The 10530-nt window shown below is 37.8% G+C and overlaps 1 long non-coding RNA gene across 1 annotated transcript; it reads right to left on the bottom strand.

The window, feature by feature from the left end:
• Positions 1–279: 279 nt before the first annotated feature.
• LOC120176384 lies at positions 280–10256 on the bottom strand. The gene is made up of 3 exons (XR_005521320.1): positions 9864–10256; positions 8895–8898; positions 280–382 (listed from the first exon to the last, which is right to left on the bottom strand). It is a non-coding gene; the product is annotated as an uncharacterized LOC120176384 (long non-coding RNA).
• Positions 10257–10530: the final 274 nt, after the last annotated feature.

Here is a 10530-nt window from a genome sequence, read left to right as displayed (position 1 = left end):
TCTTCACTGAATATTCTTCACACATACGTTTAGTAGGAATAATAATTTTTTTGGGTTACAATATTTTTTCAAAGTGTGAGCCCCTAAATTTTGAAGTCTCATGACGTGTCATAAGTTACACTTACTAATGGATGAGCTTCACCCCTGACATTTATGGTGGTTGAACCCAAAACCTCAAAAAATAATAACAATTTATTTACCACCAAGATCGCTTGATTTGTACAATTATAATACTATTTTCTTAATTCCAAATGACAACTTTTCTCATAAGAAGAAAATTTATTTGTAGATTTACATTTGCACATAAAGTTGTATATGCAATATGTTGCAGCTGCATCATATAAACTTGAACCTACCTATGATTAAAAAAAGAGAAAATAACCTCAGTGACCAAAAATCCCATATAATATACGATTTTAACCAACTTTTTCCGGATTTGCCAAAATGACCAACAAAATCGCAATGCGATCGCTAATTCGCAACGCGATCTCCATTATCGCAAATCAGTTTCCAGATTCGCAACGCGATTATGACTATCGCAATGCGATTTTCCAATTTCGCGTTGTGATTTTCCCAATTCGCAATGCGAATAAGTAAATTGCAACGCGAATTGGGAAAATCGCAATGCGATATTGACTATCGCAACGCGATAATACAAAATCGCAACGCGATACTGACTTTCGCAACGCGATAATACAAAATCGCAACGCGATACTGACTTTCGCAACGCGATACTTACTTTCGCAACGCGATACTGACTTTCGCAACGAGATAATACATAATCGCAATGCGATTTTCAAAGTGCCATTAGTATCGCAACGCATATTTTATTTTCAAATTCCAAACACGAATATTAATATATTGAAACACTGAACTGTCCACAGTATATCCCGTAATCGCAACTCATAACCTAAAACCTAAAATCACAACTCAGTCCCATCTCCATCTCTCACTCTCTCACCCATCTCCGACGAAATCCGTTCCCATCTCCGGCGAAATCCGTCTATCTCCCAGAGCCACCCTCACAATCAGAAATGGAAAATCAACCAAATCAACCACCGAGGGTTAGTTTTTTTAATTATTTTCTTTTTGAAATTTTTGCATTATTATTAGGTTTTTCATATTGAAATTGATGATAAGTTTACTGGTAATTTCAATAATAGATTAACCATTTCACTTAGATTGCTTATTAAATCAACCGAGAATCGTAACGCGAAATGAAAATCGCAACGATAAAATCGCAACGCGATTTTAGTTTTGCGTTGCGATTCTCTCGTTGCGATAGTCAAATTCGCGTTGCGATAGTCATTTTCGTGTTGCGATTTTCATTTTCAGAAACTATTCTTCTTCTGCAAATTGAAACTTGAATGAATTGCATAACTTCAACCAAAAAACAAAGACAAATACGAAATTCACAGTGTTGCATTACTTCATTCTCGTTGAATGAAACTTGAAACTATTATTTATGTTTATTATTGTTTTTGGTATATCTTCACAGTGTAGTTTTTGGTATATCTAACTTAGTATGTTTATTGTTTTTGTAGAACTTTTATTCGGCTCAATTGACCTTAAGAAATAAAGTCAGCCTGGCCAAAACAATTGCGTCGAAGCTTTCACCTGCACAAAGAAAAATGTTTGAGGATACTTGCTTCGGGCCATGGCTGAAAGTACAACATCCCGGTGGAGATGCGATGTTGACACACCTGTTTCTTCAAACCATGACTAGCGATCTACCAGATACTATACAACGTCGTGATGAAGAGATATGGTTTGATTTTCCACCGGCGTATACGTGTTTTGGGCGGGAGGAGTTTTGCTTAATCACCGGTCTACGCTTCGGACACGATGATGTAGGTCGGTACACTAGACACATTACCCGCCCATCATGGTTATCCCGGGTTTTTCCTGAGCTAGAGAGGCCGAATCTACACGTGGAAGACCTGACGAGATTATTGAATAAGAAAGATGGTTTTACTCGGATGGATGACGTCGATGTTGTCCGAGTATGCCTTCTAATACTTTTGCATGCCGACTTTTTAGGCAGAGAGGCCAGACAACCTATTCCGAATGATCTAATCAAATTGGTAGAAGACCTAAATGCGTGGAACCTGTTTCCGTGGGGCTCGTATTTATGGAAAGCTACATGGAATAAGTTATCGTCTGCCTTGGATGATCGAAAAAGTTTGCATGGCGATGGTTCCAAATACACTTTGACAGGCTTTATTTGGGCCTTTAAGGTAAGAATTTTTATATAATGTTTCCAAAATTATAAGTAATTATTTAACAATTACTAATATTTGTTATTATATTGTTTGTAGATTTGGATATTTGAGGCCTTTCCCGCCATGAAGACATATGCAATAAAAACTTCAAATGATATTCCCAGGGCTATTTCCTGGAAGAGGAAACAGACCTTGCAATGGGAAGATTTACTACGGTATACGACAATAAATAATGTAAGTTAACATAAATACTACCATATGTTTATAAACAAGTTATTACTAGTACACGTTTAACTTTGTTTGAGCTTTTATATTGTTAGGAGGCCAACACTCCATTACAGAGGCTGACACCCACGGAAGCTGAGCTTGCCACTGATTGGTGGCAAGCTAGTAAGCGTTTTTTTGATGGCACGGATGATGAGCATCCTCCACTTCGGGAGCCATCACCTCACCCAGAGCTATCACCTCACCCAGAGCCATCACCTGATCGACCCGACTATACACCTCCACAACGACAGCCATCACCTATTCTGTCACATCATCGAGCCTCTTCTCCACCATCACCGCAAGATAGGCGACCGACAAAGATGCCACGACGTTTATCTCCCTGTTCTCCACCTCCATGGGATGAGTTAGGGGAGTTACGTGATGAGGTCAATGCCTTGCGTGAGGAGGTCGGTACTTTACGCAAAGACGATGGTGCATGGCGTGTTGAGGTGTCTACTTTACGCGGTAAGGTAGCCGCTCTACGTGAGATGGTAGCATCGTTGCAGAATGAGGTTCATACTCTACGCAACGAGGTAAGTTTAAGATTTTTCATATTTAACTTGATGATAAATTTACTCGTAATTTCACTTAGATTAACCATTTCACTTAGATTGCTTAATAAATTCATTCGGTTGCTGCCAATACTGTTAAATTGTTTTTGTTAGTATTTGTTTTTGGTTTTGTTTTAGTCTTTTAGTTGAAGTAATGCAATCCATTCAAGTTTCAATTTGCAGAAGAAGAATAGTTTACTTTCGCAACACGAAAATGACTATCGCAACGCGGAAATGGCTATCGCAATGCGAAATGAAAATCATAACGACAAAATTGCAACGCGAAATGAAAATCGCAACGCGAAATGAAAATCGCAACGCGAAATGAAAATCGCAATGCGATTTGCGTTTCGCGTTGCGATTTTGTCGTTGCGATTTTCATTTCGCGTTGCAATTTTCATTTCGCATTACGATAGCCATTTTCGCGTTGCGATAGTCATTTTCGTGTTGCGAAAGTAAACTATTCTTCTTCTGCAAATTGAAACTTGAATGGATTGCATTATTTCAACCAAAAGATAAAAACAAAACTAAGATTTTTCATATTTAATTTGATGATAAATTTACTCGTAATTTCACTTAGATTAACCATTTCACTTAGATTGCTTAATAAATTCATTCGGTTGCTGCCAATACTGCTAAACTATTTTTGTTAGTATTTGTTTTTGGTTTTGTTTTTGTCTTTTGGTTGAAGTAATGCAATCCATTTAAGTTTCAATTTGCAGAAGAAGAATAGTTTACTTTCGCAACACGAAAATGACTATCGCAACGCGGAAATGGCTATCGCAATGCGAAATGAAAATCGCAACGACAAAATCGCAATGCGAAATGAAAATCGCAACGCGAAATGAAAATCGCAATGCGATTTGTGTTTCGCGTTGCGATTTTCATTTCGCGTTGCGATTTTGTCATTGCGATTTTCATTTCGCATTGCGATAGCCATTTCCGCGTTGTGATAGTCATTTTTGCGTTGCGATTTTAAGTTTCGTGTTGCGAAAGTAAACTATTCTTCTTCTGGAATATTTATATATGTTGTCCTTTTAAATGTTTATATAAGTGCTTACTTCTGGAATGTTATCTGATGCATTTTGTGAACTATGATAGAATAATGACTTGGGTGAATACAATGCAAGTTTGAAACATATTTGTCTTTGTTTAATATCATGTCTGTTTATTTATTGATTTATGCATTAATTTTTTTTTAGCGGCCCGATAAGGTGGATGCTTTACGTCGAGTTTTCCTTGCACGACGGAGTTCACGCATCAGACGGCGTGCACGTGCTATTACGTCTCCGTTCACCCCAATGGTGCGAAGACTCCACAAGAAGAAGCCCGACTCACCTGTCATCCCTCAAGAGTCCCCTCCAATCGTTCAAGAGGCCCCTATCATCCCTCAAGAGTCCCCCCCACCGTTCAAGAGGCCACTGTCATCGTTGAAGAGGTCCCTCCCACCATTCCAGAGCCCGATTCACATGGGGTAATATATCGAATTATTGAGAAACCCCCACCGTTGCCGGACATGATGGATGAGAGTTGGCTCTCGTATAAGTTACCGACTAGTACCCTTCCGGTATCTGAAGTGGAGAGGAGACAACTACCGGAAACAATTCTGGATAATACCCTTTGGGCTAAGACCGCAGTTGATTTTTATATACATGAGCGGAGCCAAGGGTGTTACACTGACATAAGCAAACTCAATGATGAGATGTATTTGTTGCTTAATCGGTCTTGGTGGGGTGTGTTATTAGGGGTTGAAGACAGTGACTATTTCGATGGGGAGGTAAGTCTTATATTTGTCTTATATATGATTTTGATTAATTTTTTTAAAAATTAATGTAATTCACTAATATATGTCTTTTTTGTAAAACAGCATATCGATGCGTAGGTGTCACGTCTTCTAATAATAAGGAAGCTTAGGAAAAATAAAAAAAATTCGCGATATACAATAATGCCGGCGGCTTTTCACGCAGTTCACTTGAAGAATCAACGAGATGAATCATTTTCGTTGGGCAATGGACAAGCTAAACTTTATCCTGCATGGTGGGAGGTCGATAAGGTTAGTGTTTATTTTTTAAATTTTTTAAAGGTGTTCATAAATAAGTGCGCAAATAAATGAATTATTACTTATGATTGCAGGTGTTTATCCCTGTTTTGGAACGTCATCATTGGCTTTTCGTCCAACTTCAGCTCCCATCCCTGAAAATAATAGTATATGACAGCATGATAAATTACATATCACTGTCTGATTTGAGAGATATTATCAAGGGATGGAGCTCTCATTTGGCTAAATTCTTGGATGGGATTAATTATTGGACTCATTCTGGACACAAGAAGCCAAAGAATTTCAATGTCACAGTTGTCAGAGACGAGACCGCACCACAACAATCGCTGGGAGCCAGAGGGGATTGTGGTCCTCTCGTATGCATGTGCTTGGCGCGTTTGACGACGGGAAGCATAGAGTTTCTACATCCCACCGATAGAGATAGAGCTGCAGTAGGCTTGTGGTTTCGGCATTATATGGCTAGAGCGATATATTCGAGACACTGCCTACCTGCATCCGCGTTATGAAAGTATCCATAAACAATTGGTAAGTCAAATGCAAGTTTTGTTAACATATATACTCCTTTTGGTTTGAAAATGTTTGGTTAAGTACCTAGAATTTAATAATTTGCTGTTTGTGGGTTTTAGATGTGTAGGAAGTCTTGTTTGAGCAAATGTTTGGTTTCTGCAGGTTAATCCTTAAGTGAGCTGCGTGAAATGGATGTACGGGTGCAAAAGTTGATTCATTGATTCAATAATTGATGAGGAAATAAGAATTATTATTATTTTTTGATTGTTTAATTGATTTGTAAAAGATGATTTGTAAATGTTGATTTGTTTAATTGATGTGTACATAATTCTTATTTGTGCTTGTTTAATTGATTGAAATGTAATAGTTGATTTATTGATTTTCAATCTGCATTATGTTGAAGGCAAAACAGACTATCACAACACGAAACTGACTATCGCAACGAGAGAATCGCAATGCGAAATGAAAATCGCAATGCGAAATGAAAATCGCAATGCGAAATGAAAATCACAACGAGAAAATCGCAATGCGATTTTCATTTCGCATTGCGATTTTCTCGTTGCGATAGCCATTTTCGCGTTACGATTTCCCCGTTGCGATAGTCAAATGAATGTCTAATAAGTGATAACAACTGAACAGATCATAGCAATGTTCAAACTCAAGTTACTAATACATGCCTAACTGAAAATGTTAAAAGTGCACACATAAAATACACATAATACAACGTTTGCATTTAAAAATCACCTAAGTTAACAGTCCCAAAAGGTGAAGCCGGTTGTGATTGGGATTTTGAAGATGATTGCGATTTTGATTGCCTTTTGCTTGACACCATATGAGCTTTGGATTTTGATGAGGATCCATATTTTGGTAGAGGAAAAGATGATTGTGATGGCACTGGTGAACCACATGTCAACCTTATATGACCACTTTCCTTGCACCGACTACATGTCGATCTCTTCTTCTCTTCACCCTTAGACGGTATACGATCGTGACTTTTTGGTCGGCCAGGTAGCCTTCTGTCCATGGCTGGTGGCAAAAATGTTTGTAAGTCATCTGGTATGTCCCACTCAGAAGGATGTGGAATAGGGTAGACAATCTCGGCATAAGTCTGTCGATATACTTCTGTAGTGTAGCAATCCATAGCGTGTGTGCTTGAATCATCTTGGTTTAGATGAAGAGCAACTTTTATAACATGGCCACACGGATAACCAGATGTTTGCCATTTCATACAACTACACGTCCTTGCATTTAGATCGACAAGCCCATTTAAGTTATTATCCAGTACTTCAAACAAAGTGTTTGAACATGGTTCAACTCTCCATAACGTTGACTTCACAACACGTTTTGTTATCTTTTTTTCAGTCCATGGTGTAACACGATGTTCCAATGTTCCTGTAAATTTAAATAAATAATACTTAGTAAAATATATGATAAGTTACGAATTCAAAGAAATAATACATGCATGGTTTCTTTTCTTGCAGTACCACTGTTGAATAGAGGCTCGAAAAAACTCCATTAACATAGTAATGGGTAATTTCCGGGAATGACGACTTAGAGCGTTGATTGATTCTGCACTATTAGACGTCATGAAACCATATCTTGCTCCAAGTTGATGTACTCTTGACCATCTTTCAAACCCGACATCTTCTAGTGTTTGAGCACACTGAGGCAAAACACGTCTTAAACAGTTTATATGCTTATTGAAATCCACTTCCCGATAAGCTTTTACAGCCTTCCAGTATGTCCATTTGTGCTTTTTTATACCAGCATACCTTGATTTTAGATTTCTATACAAATGAACACCACAAAGTCCATGAAAAGCATCTGGGAAACACCTTCTAACAGCGTTGTCAATTGAGTTTGCCCTATCGGATATGATTGTCAAATTGCTAATAGGACCTATGCAATCCCTAAGATGCCCCATAAACCATGTCCATGAATCAGAGGTTTCAGATTTGCAGACCCCGTAAGCTATTGGCAATATCCCATTATTACCATCCATGTCTACTGCTAATAAGTTTACTCCAAGGTATCGACCTTTCAAATGTGCTCCGTCAACTATAATAACTGGGCGCATGCAAGTAATAAACGAACGAATCTACAAAATAATATACACAAGAAATATAATCATTTAAATGTGAAATGCATGTAACTAACAAAAATGAGTCAACAGAATTATATTGATTTACTAACCGCAGCACCAATGGCGATAAACAACAACTCAAAGCGTCCATCTCTATCTGTTTTGATATGAGTTACCGACCCATGATTTTTCAGCTTTAAATTGTGACAATAAGCCGGCAGTTGGGCCAACGATGCTTCTGGCGACCCCCTCAACAATTCCAAGGCATAACATTTGGCTCTCCAAGCTTGAGAATATGATATACTAATCTTGAACCGAGCATTCATGTCAGTCATAATTTCATGTCCCCGATATACCCTGCCATTCAAAAACATTAACTCAGCCAGAAAACCACCCAACACCTTTTTGTTTGCCTGTCTATGGTGAGGAAAAACTTGGGTTCTTGAACATGTATGTTTATCAATAAAAGTCCTAACTTGAAACATTTCGCAATCTTTTATCCTCTTTGCAATCATACGCCACGTACAGTTTTTGTCAATCATACACCTTGTTTCGAAACAATCTTTGCTTGATTTGTTAACTTTTAGTTGATAGCCATCTTCCACACATTTCGTATACAAAGCTATCTTCAAGTCTTCCTTTGTATCAAAACAATCATCTTTCTTGATACGAATAACTTTTGTGTAACAATCAACTGCTTTCTATACCAACTCTTCTTCTGGTATCTGAAGTAATTCTGGCATATTCCAGTTATACTCCCGTGGCATTTTCTTTTCTTCGGGGACTTTTTCTTCTTCTTTTTCTTCTTCAGGATTATATGAATTACAGAATGGATGTTCAACATGTTCATTCACAGTCGTAACTTCCTCCTCATTATCATCAACAACATCTTCCTCGGCAACGTCTGTTTCATCATCAAAATTCGGGTATTGACCAATATCAAAATCATTACACGCAGGGTCTGTTTCTTCTTCTGAAACATCATCAAAATCCGAGTATTGACCAATATCAAAGTCCGGGTATTGACCAAGATCAAATTTCGAATACTGACTAGTACTCACAATTTTTTCTGTTGGCTCATCATCGTCTAATTGGTCAATACGAAAACCGGAATTTGGTGCTGAAAGTTGATTGGGATTTGGATTAGAGAAAGGTTGTGAGTTTTGAGAAAAACTTAGTTGATTACTACCCGCTACTGACCCAACAATACTACTTCTAGGTTCAACAACATACAATGTAACATCATCACTTGAAACACTAATGTAAGCAATGAATCGTTCAACATCTTCATTGTTGGTTAACAAATAAACTTTACTATTTCTCTGATAAGATAGCCTAAATCCACTTAGGGGCTCTAAATTCAATTTCTTTGAAACACGTAACATTAGAGTTTCATAAGTTAACTTTTTTAATGACAGTTTTAGTTGAAGATTCATGGGTAAAGGCATATATTGTAAAACACCATGAACATTCTCCCATGACCCTCCAAAACACAAATATATCCAAACATGATCAATATTAGATGATTTCATGGTTGTAAATTAATTTACTAAACAAACGAGCTGCGAAACTAAGACCTGTTGCCGGATGGGGAAGGATGTAGGAACGGATATAGGAACGGATGTCGCCGGAGAGAGTGATAGATGGAGATGGAATGAGTTGCGATTTAGGGATTTAGGTTATGAGTTGTTGCTGCTGCGTAGATATATACCCAAAAAATTTGTGTTGCGAAACTAAAACCTGTTGCGAACTTTGAAAATCGCATTGTGATTCTGTATTATCTCGTTGCGATAGTCAGAATCTCGTTGCGAAAGTCAGAATCGCGTTGCGAAAGTCAGTATCACGTTACGAAAGTCAGTATCGCGTTGCGATTTTGTATTATCGCGTTGCGATAGTCGGTATCGCATTGCGATTTTCCAAATTCGCATTGCGATTTACTTATTCGCATTGCGAATTGGGAAAATCGCAACGCGAAATTGGAAAATCGCATTGCGATAGTCATAATCGCGTTGCGAATCTGGAAACTGATTTGCGATAATGGAGATCACGTTGCGAATTAGCGATCACATTGCGATTTTGTTGGTCATTTTGGCAAATCCGGAAAAAGTTAGTTAAAATCGTATATTATATGGGATTTTTTGTCACTGAGGTTATTTTCTCTTAAAAAAATAAACAAATAATAAAACAATAATAAATAACAAAGTATAACTTTCTTCTAGTCTGAATAATTGACCCATTACTGGATTTTCCAGACTTGAACAATTCTAGTGACCAGGTCCTCTAGGACTGGGTCCAGACGCAAAGCGCTCGAGCCAGCACGACATGGTGAACTTGGCCTTCTCGTACACTGACGAGTATATCTCCAAGTTATTTGCTTTAGCAAAATCTTCGCTTAAAACTCGCGTCGCCTCGACTTGAACATGGCTCGTAATGGCCACCGAAATGACGAAAATGATCAAAAGGGTGCACAATTTTCTGCTGTTCATCTTTTGAAATCGCCTGTGTTTTCCTTCACCTGATATCTCAAACTATAACCTTTCTTTTGTTGCTGAAAGCTCTGTATGAAGGTTGTTTTTTTTTATGAAGAATGGAAGAGAAATGAGGTGTATATATATATATATATATATAGGCAAGGTTGGTAGAGTTGTAGTCTAGTAAAATGGTTTGAATATATTAGTTGGGATTTTGGCAATTGGTTTTGAACAGATTACGTGTTGACCAAGAAGTTTTGAACCAGTCATGCATGCAGCAGACATAAAAAAAAGGAAAAACTGTGGAAATGGCTTTTAGAAATGGGGTTTAGGGTTTTGAATGTGTCAGAAGGACGAGTTGTTTGAACAC

The sequence above is a fragment of the Hibiscus syriacus genome, unplaced genomic scaffold, assembly GCF_006381635.1.
Source record: "Hibiscus syriacus cultivar Baekdansim isolate YM2019G1 unplaced genomic scaffold, ASM638163v2 tig00003398_pilon, whole genome shotgun sequence".
Taxonomy (NCBI): domain Eukaryota; kingdom Viridiplantae; phylum Streptophyta; class Magnoliopsida; order Malvales; family Malvaceae; genus Hibiscus; species Hibiscus syriacus.
This window is presented reverse-complemented; position numbering and strand designations above follow the sequence as displayed.